General features: G+C 43.3%; 1 protein-coding gene across 1 annotated transcript in view; it reads left to right on the top strand.

Moving 5' to 3' along the window:
- KIF26B (kinesin family member 26B) overlaps positions 1 to 12,206 on the top strand; it is an 841,003-nt gene that overhangs the window by 287,263 nt on the left and 541,534 nt on the right. The gene's annotated exons all lie outside the window — the stretch shown is intronic.

Raw genomic sequence — 12,206 nt, 5'->3', positions numbered from 1 at the left:
CTGCCAAATGCCAAAGTAGGCAAGGCCAATGCCGGAAGTGGTGTTAGGTGGCCTAAAGCACCTATGTAGGTGCGATTCATGCAAAGAAAGGCACCAGAAATATAGGCCTGGGAAAGAGAGTAGTGGTGTGTGAGGATAGAGATGGTGTTGTTCTTTGGAAGGAAGATTTTTGGTTGGCTTTTTGGTTCGCATTAGTAGCCCTTCGGCCGGGCTGCCAGTGGAGAAGCTTGTCTAGCAGTGGAGTTGCCCTGCAGAAGAAGTCTTTGAAAAGGCAGCACCACAAGGCACTTGGGGGGTGGTATTGGTCTCCCACACCTGGCCAACTCTTTTCCTTGCGGCAACTGGAGCTGAGGTGAGGAGATGGGGCTGCTCCCGATAGCAGTGGAGCTGCCCTACTGAAGGAAGCTGGGGGTTTTTTTTCCAAAGAAGAAGTGGCACAGCAAGGGCCACTGGGGGCGGAGCTGGTCTCCAAAGTCTGGCCAACTCCTTCCTTTGTGGCGGCTCACTCTCTCTCTCTCGGGCCTACATTTCTGGCTCCTATCTTTGCCAGGGGATCCCAAAAGTAGTACACAGCTTGCCATCAGCTGATCACAGTAGGGGTATCCCATCAGCTGAGCAGGCAGGACTCCCTGAAACTGCAACTTCAGGGAAATCTGCCAGCTCAGCTGATTGGGGATTTCCCTGCTGCAGTCTGCTGAACCAGCAAGAAGATCCCCATTTCCTCTCTCCCTCCCTTCCATCCACCAATTCCCCTAGCCTCCTCCACACTCCTGACATACCCCCAGCCCCCCTCCCAATACCCCACAAACCCCCCAACACCCCTCCGACATCCCCACATACCCCTCCATACTCCCCTACATTGGCAGGAGGGATGCCCACTCCCTCCTGACGATAGGACTGCCTCATCAAAATGGTGGCCCTTCCCCCCTCCCAGTGCATCTTGGGATACACTGGGAGGGGCCTAAGACCCTAAGCCAATGGAAGAGGGAAGGGCTACTATTTTGAAGAGGCAGCCCCACGAGGAATCCTGCCAGCTCATCTGATTGGTGATTCCCTTGCCGCAATCAGCTGATGGCAAGCCCTAGACTATTTTTATTTTTGAGGTGCAATTCTCTAACAGGCACCACCGCATGACTGACACACATGTGTGTTTGTTCTTTGTAATGATTACTACAGTGGTAGGTGAGATTACAAGTTTCAAGTTTTATTAGGATTTTATATACTGCCTATCAAGGTTATCTAAGCGGTTTTACAATCAGGTACTCAAGCATTTTCCCTATCTGTCCCAGTGGGCTCACAATCTATCTAACGTACTATGGGCTATGGAGGATTAAGTGACTTGCCCAAGATCACAAGGAGCAGCGCGGGGTTTGAACCCTGAGGCTGTAGCTTCAACCACTGCGCCACACACTCCTCCTAAGAGGAGACAGAAGTCGGCCTTGATGGGTTTCTCTGGCCAATAAAAAGCATTTAAAGAGACTGAGAATAATCATTATGGGTCCGATTCTAAAAATGGTGCCCTTAGACACCACTGCCTAACTTAATTGGGTTTGATTGGTTTAATCAGTGCTATTAAAAATGGAGGTGCCTAAGGGTGCCTCCAAAAAGAGTGCCGCTGTCATGCCTACAGAAGCACCTTATGACGCCTAACACCACTGTAGGTGTGGTTAATGCCGGAAGTGGTATTAAGTGTTGTAAGGAGCCTCCATGGATGCGATTCTCATGAAAGATAGGTGCTAAAAATGTAGGCATTGAAAACCCTGACCTATATTTCTGGTGCCTACCTTTCATTTAGGGCTCCTTTTACAAAGGTGTGCTAGCGTTTTTAGCGCATGCACTGGATTAGTGCATACTATAGCATGTGCTAGCTGAAAAATTACCACCTGCTTTAAAAGGAGACGGTAGCGGCTAGCACGCGTGGCATTTTAGCGCGTGCAAAGCGCAAGCTAAAACTGTTAGCGCACCTTTGTAAAAGGAGCCCTTAGCCGTGATTCTGTAAATGACGATGTAGTATGATTGACAGGCGATTGGCGTCCGGTTTTAAGGTGGCCGCCAATAACAGCGCTGTTTACAGAATCCAGCCCTATGTTTTTTAGATCCTTTACAGTTGGAAAATTTTCTAGTGGGTAAGCAAATTAAGAGTAACTTAAGTAATGTGGGATCTGCTACTTCCTGAATGTATCAGTCGTTTGAGGATAAGAATAAATTAGTTCAGATTAAGTTATTGATGACTATAATTAGCCATTTGTAAAATTTCCTTAATATTGTACTTCTTGAATCTGTGGAACATGTCCCATGATGTGGACTTGAAGTATTTTTTTTTCTTTATATAATGGTTGTATTTTCCTTCTTTTTCCTAAAGACGTAGGTCCTGATTCTATAAAGCCTGCCTAAATTTAGGTGCTGATATCAGTGCCTAATTTAATTGAGCAATAGGCTTGATCAGTGCCTATATTGGCACTTAACACCTTACAATTAGTTTTAATTGGATGCAATTGAAAGTTGCCTAACTCAAAAAAACTCTATTCTATAAAAGGTAGGCGCCTAGCCCAAAACACCTACACTAAAAGTGGGCATAGGTGTGATTTTCAATAAAGCGTGATCATAGGCGTGATTTTCAGTAAAGTGCCTCTTTGTGCTATTAGGCTTTGATATTGGTGCCTAACTTTAGGCATAGATAGGGTTACCAGATGCCCGGGAAAACCCAGACATGTCTTCCTCATATTACTTCCCTTCCCTCAACCCCCTCTTTTATTTTTATTTTATCATTGTAATTAATTACTTTCCTATCCCCAAATATCTTCTCGTTTCTAATCAGTCTCAATTGTCATAGTTTTTTTTTTTTAGTTCAAAAATATTATTGAGTTTAGTATAGAAAGTACAATAAATGTTAACAAACATTTATTGTACTTTCTATACTAAAGTCATAGTTTTAGGTTTACTCCATATTATTTTATTTTACCTATTTATATTAAACCTTTTAATTTGTGATATTGTAAACCGGCCAGATACATGTGAGGGTCGGTATATCAAGCCATGAATAAACTTGAAACTTGAGGGCTGTCTGGGCTCCTGGATGGACTTTCCAAAATCTGGCATTTGTCCGGGTTTTGGAAAACCCTGACCAGTTCCGGCCGCACCTAGAGGGCCTCTGAGCATTCGCGGATGATATCACACATATCTGCTCATGCTCCGGGCCCCCCAGAAGCGGCCGGAGCTGGTTGTAGAAGAGAGGAGGCTTGCTACTACTACTATTAATTATTTCTATAGCGCTATCAGATGCTAGGGGTGGGGCTGGAGGAAGAATGGGGTGGGACTGGGAGCAGAACAGGGCGGGGTTATGTGTCCGGGATTTTCGTTTTCAAAATATGGTAACCCTAGGCATAGAAAACCCTGGCATATATTGGGGTCGCCTAAATATTAGGATGCTGAGTGCCGCCTAATCACATGCTTAGATGATGTTGAGCGTGATTCTATAATAGAATTGATGTTGATATCGGCACCTAACTTTAGGCAGACTTTAAAGAATCAGGGTCTTATTATTTATTATGATAACATGTCAATTAAAAAAAAGCTTTCAAAGAGATGATTACTGGTAGGACCTTCACCACACTGGATAAATGCATTCCAAATTTTAAACCATTAAAGAATACTGAAAAGATATTCCTATTCCACACAATCAAAAGCCTGTTCTGCATCCAGAGAAAGGAACATCTAGCCTCTCTGATACATGAAAAACATTGTGAGAGTGGCATTATCCACAATCTACTAAATATAGATTCTGCTAGATCCAAATCTGTGGAAATTGTTTTACCTGGTACACACTGAAACTGATTAGCAAAGAATTTTGCATACATTTTTGCATCGATGCTAATCAGTGATATTAATCTATAATATGCTTTGAAATTGAAGAAGATCTTTTCCAGGTTTTTCTAATATTACAGCCATGACTACTATAAAAGAGCCATTAATGTTTCTTAAGGTTATAAATGTCTGATATAGATTTTTTAAGTGTATAATTAAAGGCTTACAAAAGTACTAATAATACTCCATTGTAAATCAGCCCTGTTCAGGAGATTTACAAGGTGATAAGCCATTATTGCATTTTTAATTTCTTCCTTACAAATTTCTTTGTTTCATATTGTATGTGAAGGATTGGGTAATGATGAATGGATATGTTAAATTGTGGATAAATTGAGGTATACTTCCTTTATCTTGACAACCATCAAACATGTATAGGGCAGAATAAAATTGGCTCATGATAATTTATTTTCATTTTTTATTTAAGTGTTTATATACCATTTATAGCCGTGGAGGGGCATAATCCAAAAAAAGTCTAAGTCCCCTTTAGGCCTATGAAGAAGCAGGGAAAATGTCCATTATCAAAAAAAACATCCACCCCGCCGAAATGATCTGGGCAGCAGTGAGCCCAAGCCCTTCTGCCCTGGCGAACACCCCAAACGCAAAAACAATCCGGGCAGGAGGAAGCCCTTTCTGTCTGGCCTAGGTGACCCCCCCTACACTTGATCCGGGCAGTAGGGAGCCCATCCCCTCCTGCCCAGGTGACCCCCCAGCACACTTGATCCGGGCAGGAGGAAGCCCAACCCCTCCTGCCCAGGCAACCCCCCACACACATTTGATTCGGGCAGGAGCGAGCCCAACCCCTCTTGCCCAGGTGAACCCCCCCCCACATACACTCAATCTGGGCAGGAGGGAGCCCAACCCCTCCTGCCCAGGTGACCTCCCACACTCGATCCGGGCAGGAGGGAGCCCAACCCCTCCTGCCCAGGCGACCTCCCACACTCGATCCGGGCAGGAGGGAGCCCAACCCCTCCTGCCCAGGCGACCCCCTCACTTACACTCGATCTGGGCAGGAGGGAGCCCAACCCCTCTTGCCCAGGCGAACCCCCCCACACACACACTCGATCCGGGCAGGAGGGGCCCAATCCCTCCTGCCCAGACGACCTCCCCCACTCGATCTGGACAGGAGGGAGCCCAACCCTTCCTGCCCAGGCGCCCCTCCTATCCCCACCCCCACTAAGATACGGACAGGAGGGATCCCAGGCCCTACTGCCCTCAGCGCACCCCCCTTCCATGATCGCCCCCCCCAAACCTCCAATTGCCTCCCTACCCACTGACCTGCGAGACCCCCCTGCCGACCCCATGACACCACCCCCTACCCCCAACACCTCCCCCGTACCTGTCAAAACATTGGCCAGCCAGACAGGTCCCAAGCCTGTATGTCCGGCAGCCCCGCCATCCATCGAATTGCGGGCCTTAGGACCTGATTGGCCCAGCCGCCTCAAACCCCGCCCATAGGTGGGGCCTGAGGCACCTGGGCCAACCAAAATTGGCTCAGTAGCCTTAGGTCCCTCCTGTGGGTAGGGCCTTAGGTACATGGGCCCAACACAGCCAGAAAGAGAGAGTCATGTCAGAATGTGAGCAGGGCCCCGGCTCCCCCCCCCCAAAAAAAAAATGCACTTAGCATGAATCAGGAAGGAGTAGCAACAATCCCCAAACACTGCAGGAAGCCTACCCAACCCCCAACAGGTACCCTTCCCCTTAACACTCTCCCATTCAAAGCCACTAGCAAGCATACCCCACAGACTCATAGCAGACAACACAACACAAACACACCCACCATACACACAGAGAGAAAACAAGGCAATAAGAAAGGGCAAAAAGCCCCCCAGGGCCGAATATGCGGGAGACCACCAGGTGCGGTCCACCCGAAACTCCACAGTATACAATAGGGAAGAGTGGAAGCGGAAGAACAGAAAAGCGATCTGAGCAGATCAACTCACGCCAACAGGTAAGCAGAAAAAGAAAGACAAAAAGCACCTCACCAAACAAATCCCCCAATGCTGCCATCCACCCCACACACAAACCCAAACCAATAGCCCCACCAACCCGTATACAACCACCCGGAACACTCAGGCACAATCAAACCCACAATACTATCTGGAAATTATTACGTTCAAATTTATAAGTTTGGCACAAGGATTCCCACCAAAAACTATAGTTTAATCTGTCCCAATTTTTCCAAATAAGTTGTATGGCAACTCCTGTCATGATGAAAAGCAGTCTATTGTTATGTGAAGCTATTGGACTCTTATCCATCAATAACATACCAAACAGCACTGTTGGGAGACATTGGACATTATAGGCACCTATATTTTTAGACACCATTTACAGAATTTCCCTGTCATCAGCACTTATCTGGTTCGCTGAATCAGTAAGGGGGACCACAAGTTTGGTGCTTGATATTATGTGAATGATCAAAGGAGCTATGGAAAATCTGATGCAAAATCACTCTAATATATTCAATAATATTTATTAGATATCATATCAACTTATAATGAAACCAGTGCTCAGAGACATGGAGGCAAAAACGATGGGCAAACCCCAAGACTATCGCCTCACCACCCAATCATCACATTTTCAATATATTTCAGTTGATATTCAAAAATCTTCACTCAGCTGTGTACCCACAGGTTATCACTTTTTCATATAAAAATGGTTTAAAAATGATTCAAAAGGCAGACTTGTCTGAAATCACAGGTTCCGATTCAAAAGGCAGACTTATCTGATATCACGTGGCTCATTTCGATCCTGAGTCAGGGAACCAAAATCTTAATTCAAAACATTATTTCAAAGGTGGAAATGTCTCAAAAAGTTAAATTCATTTGAAGCTGTGAGTTAAACTGAGTTGTTCTTATGCTCACTTTCTCTTTTTGCTCCTTGTTATTAAGTTTGAGCATCTTGCATCGCTCTGTTGCTGCAGAAAAGCAGGTTAAAGTATGTGCAGATAGAAATACAGAAACAAGGTTCTTTGAGTTTATCTGGCAAGAACTGTTGTTTGGCTTTGACTGCAGCTGCTCAGCTCAAAGTGCAGCGGTGGCTAAGAAAGCAAATAGTGTGTTAGGAATTATCAGGAAAGGAATGGAAAACAAAGATGAAAATGTTCTAATGCCCTTGTATCGCTCTATGGTATGGTCGCGCTTCGAATACTGTGTGCAATTCTGGTCACCGTATCTCAAAAAAGATATAGCGGAATTAGAAAAGGTACAGAGAAGGGCGAAGAAAATGATAAATGGTTTGGGATGCCTTCCCTATGAGGAAAGGCTAAAGCGGCTAGGGCTCTTAAGCTTGGAGAAGAGGCGACTCAGGGGGGCTATGATAGAGGTCTATAAAATAATGAGTGGAGTGGAAAGGGTAAATTTGAATCACTTGTTTACTCTTTCCAAAAATACTAGGACTAGGGGACAGGTGATGAAGTTACTAAGTAGTAGGTTTACAACAAACTAGAGAAAATATTTCTATACACACATGTGTAAACTCTGGAATTCGTTGCCGGAGAATGTGGTGAAATCAGCTTAGCGGGGTTTAATAAAAGGCTTGGATAATTTCCTAAAAGAGAAGTCCATTGGTCATTATTGAGATAGCCTGGGGAAATCCACTGCTTATTCCTAGGATAGCAGCATAAAATTTGTCTTATTACTTGGGATCTAGCTAGGTACTTGGGTGTGTATACTTCTAGCAGCAGATTACTTTGAGCCGCCCCTTTCCAGAGAGCTGGCTCCTATGTTGCCCTAGAACTAAAACCTCCCATCATATTCTATGATGACTGAATATTCGGTTTTGTGGTGCTGTACTGAACTGGAGCCAATCTGGGGGTTTTCACTGTTTGATAGGAGTTGGAAAGCAACCAGTGCTAAATCATTATCACCTCAGCCATGGAGAATTTCCTCCTCTTTCCTAGGAAGCCGTGGCCTGGCAATATGACAGTGGGTATTGTTGGCCATAATTTCTCTTTAATTGGAGGTTGTTTCCTGGTGGTGGCTCTTCTCGCCTTCCCACACAGTACTGTTGAAAACAGTCAGCATTGGATCTTATTCATGTTTTTATAGATTGTGCTTTTGCAGTTGAAGAGGATGGCTTGTCAAATTCATTTTGAGATTGCATCTGCTAGCTATTAAAACTGAGCCTGTTTGTTCTAATCTAAGAATGAAAAAAAGCTTCACCAGGTGTCGGCAAATGAGTGGAACCCCACTGGAGTCACAGTGAAGAGTTGTGGTATTTGAAAAGGAGTAGCCAGAAAAAAAGTGCCATGAATTTGTTACAAGGGTCTTCTGAGGTTCCTGATGGTTACAGTTAAGGCAGTGTGCCAAAATGTTCTTAAATAAATTAACTGGTTGCAGCGAGTTAACTACAGCAGGACTGAATGGGCCTTGGGCAGAAAAATTAAGATGAGTCCCTATAACACCGTCTCTCTCAAGGAAGTGGGGACAAAAAACATATTCCACACTTATAAAGAAAATCTATCATAGTAATAGACATGGAAACTGAAATGCAAGATATCAGAGATGCACATTTCCCCAAACTGACATATTGCAATTAATAAATTCAGAAAGTAAAAATACATTTTCTCATTGTCTGATCATTAGTTTGGTTCCAGTGTCTCTTTTCTGCTTTTTTTCTTAACTCTTTTCAGGGTCTCCTAATTTCTTCTCTCTCCATGTCCGCTAGGGTGGTCCACAGTAGTATGCAAAAAAAAAAAAAAAAAAAATTAGCCTTGTCAAATCTTGTCTCCACAAGGCTTATTTTTGTCCACTTGGTATATCTTGCTCATGTGTCAGATTTCAGCTTGATTAGACAATATTTAGAGGTCACCCCCAGCATGCACTGTTTGCTTGTGTGCTGTAGGTGATTGCGTATGTAGGTGATTGCGCATAATTAATATTTATAGCTAGTATAGTATGTATAATTAGTTAGTATGTTTGTATGGTGTCGTCTAGTTTGCAATCTGAACCCGAAAACTGGCTCCTTGGGAAGTCAGTCTGTCAGCTGGACTGGATGTTCTTCGAAGGGTCAATTTTCATCACTATGATGAAGGAAAACCTTTACCGAAAAGCTATAAGTTGGCATGTGAGTCAGTATGGGATTGAACCAATGGGAATTAGGGCACCATATAATGATGTTGAACTGCTGTCTGCTCTCAACACATATCCAAATAAAACTGTTGCAAACAAGGCACTCACAGCTATTTCCAGACATCTATGGTTTCTAGCAGCACTTGCCTTTTTTGATGACAGAATTGCACCAGAAACAAAGCCACAAATGGTGCAAAACTTACAGCGTCCACCATTGTCAGACGTTCCACGATGTCTTATGCGTACAAATGAAACACAATCTGTGACCTTTGAAAGTCTTGTAACATAGAGAACACAGTCATTTTTTGATCTCTTGATTGAAGGAGGATCAACAAAAATGAAAATATTCCTGAAGAAACATCCCACAGAGTGGACTGACAATCCAGTTTTCAAGGAACTTTGGAACTGGGCATCCAAACTAACTGTTGTTAATGATGCAGCAGAACAAAGGATAAACCTCACTGAAAAAACACAATGATACTTTGACAAAAGGTGAAGTACAGGAGCAATTTGTTCTCTGGCTAGTGGCCAGCCACTGAAAGAAGTTTCCTTCTGCATCAAAGGCAGCTCTTATGCTATAGACTGTTCATTATTTGTTGAGTGCACAAGAATCACAATATACTGTAAAGCTTAATGGTAGTTTTAAAAAACACTGAAGTGGGGTGACCCTTCAACTTTGTTGGTTTTAAGTAAAATTTTGCGTGTTTTTCATTTTTATATAAAAGAATAAAATTAGCCTTATGGACAAATGGAATGAGTTGATTAATTTTTTGGGACTACCCTGATATCCACCATCCATCCTCCCTCTGAATCCTTTATCTATCATATCCAGCATCTCCTTTCTGTGTCCCTGTCTCTATTCTTCTCTCCAGTAATGCCCCTTTATGTCCCTGTTACTATGCTCCCTTCATGCCCAGCATCTTTTCTCTGTTTCATGTCTCTCCTCATATCCAGCTTCTTCCTTTCCTCCTGTATCCCCTTCCCAAGGTACAGGCTTTCTCCTCCTATCTCTCCTGCCATCCTGTACCCTGTCCACCTACTTTGGAGCAATATCTGTCCCTCTTGTACCCTTCCCCTTCCCCCTGTGGTCTTGCATCTCTCCCTCCCTCTCTGTATTAGTCTAGCATCTCTCATCTGCTTTCCTCCCCCCTCTTTTTAGTTTGGTCTCTCTCTTCCCTTCCCTTCACCCCAGGTCTTGCATCTCCCCTCCCCTCTCTTACTCTCTCTTGTCCCTTCCTCCTCCTCCCTCTGCACAGGCCTGGCAGACATCTCTCCATCTTCAACATACGAGTATAGCAAATGTGTTATACAACCAGGGCTGTGGACTCGGTAAACCAAATCTTTGATTTCAACTCCTTTGTTTTTCTATTATCCAAATCTGATTTCGATTCCTATTACATATAGCAAATCTAAAAGAAATTTGATTAATTACAGCAACATAAGATATTTCTTTATGAACAAAATAAGGCCTAATAGAATGTAAAAATATATATATTTCAAGTTTAAATAAAGAATCTGAAAAAAATGTATATAAAATGATAAATTTACAATGTCACATCCTGAAAGTTTTTATTTTGAAACTGGAGTTGGAGTTGGTACATTTTTACTGATTCTGACTCCACCTAAAATTGCTTCTGACTCCACGACACTAATTCTGACTCCACAGCCCTGCATCGGCAGTAGTGCTAATTATGGGCTCCTTTTACAAAGCCGCGGTAGAGGTAAACGCTCTGATTCTCACAGGAATTCTATGAGCATCGGAGCATGTATCTCGCTGACCTACAGTAAAAACCTCTACTACTGCTTTGTAAAAGCTGATGTATATGATTCAAACAGCAAAAATCCTACCTATGAGTAGGTAGCACTGCAGCTATTACAGTATTCCCTAAAACAGCTACTCCAGGTAAAACAGAACAAATGGGACTGCTAATGAGGTCTACACAGAAACTACAACCAAGAAGAATACCCCATCTCAGTCTTATCCAAATCAGACAGACCCTTTTCAAATACAGAACAAGAGAATACAAAATACAAACAGAAATAAGAAGACAACAATGAACTGTAAAACATGGCATGTATCTCAACACTAAAGAAATAAAAACGGAAATGCATTTTTCCTTTTATACTGAACATAATACAAAGACATTTACAATGCACATTTTCCAAAGCTAACATGTTCCAGTTACTAAATTAAAAAAACAAAAAACAACAAGAAGAACAACATAAGTTGTTTTTTTTAATTTCCTTAGTACCATCATGCTGATCCCCATTTCTCTTTTCTGTTTTCTTGTCTTCTGCTCTCTTTCCATCAGCTGTTGTCCATTTGTTATTTCTGCTCTTTCCTTTTACCTTGTTCTGTTCCCTCACTATACCTGTCTTTGAAACACTGATCATTTCCTTTTAGTTCTTTCCTCCCTTTTTTCTTTTCTATTTCTTTGTCCACTGAAACTATCTTTTCTCATCTTCCAGTTCTCCATCTTCTTTTCACTTTCACCTGCATACTAACTTTCCATCTCTTAATCCATATGTGAGGGAGTCTATAAGACTCTGACATTTCCCCTTAAGGGCACTCCCCTCACACTGTCAGAACCACTTTAAAACTCCTAGTCCCGTCCTAGGAGGGTATGGTCCAGAAAGTATAAAACGACAGGCAAGAGTTAGATTAAGGGGGGCCCAGAGGGATGCTATGATACCTACTGCAGATATCTTTACTCTGAAGCTGAGAAGCTGTAATCAGGTAGGCAAGTTCAGCTTGGAATCTTGAAGAGCTTTTGTTTTGACCTTGCCATCTGCAGGTCAACCTCATGTATCTACTACAGACTATGCTGAAACTCTGGATTCTGAAACCAGGCCAGAGATCAGCAAGAGTTGTTGCTGTGTGATGAGGAATCCATATATGCTGTTGATTGTGTGGGGCTTGTCTTACCTGGCCCTGCGACCCTGCCCTCACATATGGTACCACACCATAGCTCTTCCATTTCCAGTCTCACTTCTTCCCCAGCTTCCTATTTTATTCTATCTTTCATGTAGTCCCCAGTACCACATTTCTGTCTTCTGTAGTCACTATCCTTCTGTCACTCATCACCTTGACAGCTCCCGTTGGGTTCTAACATTCCCAGTATCTCCCTTTCCTCTCTCCATCTTTCTAACCTAGCATTTCCTCCCCCTCTCTCTCTCCTCCCAATCTTGTATCCTAATTTCTATCTGTCCCTTCCCCTGTTCCTGGTCCTGGACCTGTTGGGCCTCCGCGTGAGCGGACTGCTGGGCATGATG

The sequence above is a fragment of the Geotrypetes seraphini genome, chromosome 3 (genome assembly GCF_902459505.1).
Source record: "Geotrypetes seraphini chromosome 3, aGeoSer1.1, whole genome shotgun sequence".
NCBI lineage: Eukaryota > Metazoa > Chordata > Amphibia > Gymnophiona > Dermophiidae > Geotrypetes > Geotrypetes seraphini.
The sequence above is the reverse complement of the archived record's forward strand: the minus strand, read 5'-3'. Positions and strand labels throughout refer to the sequence as shown.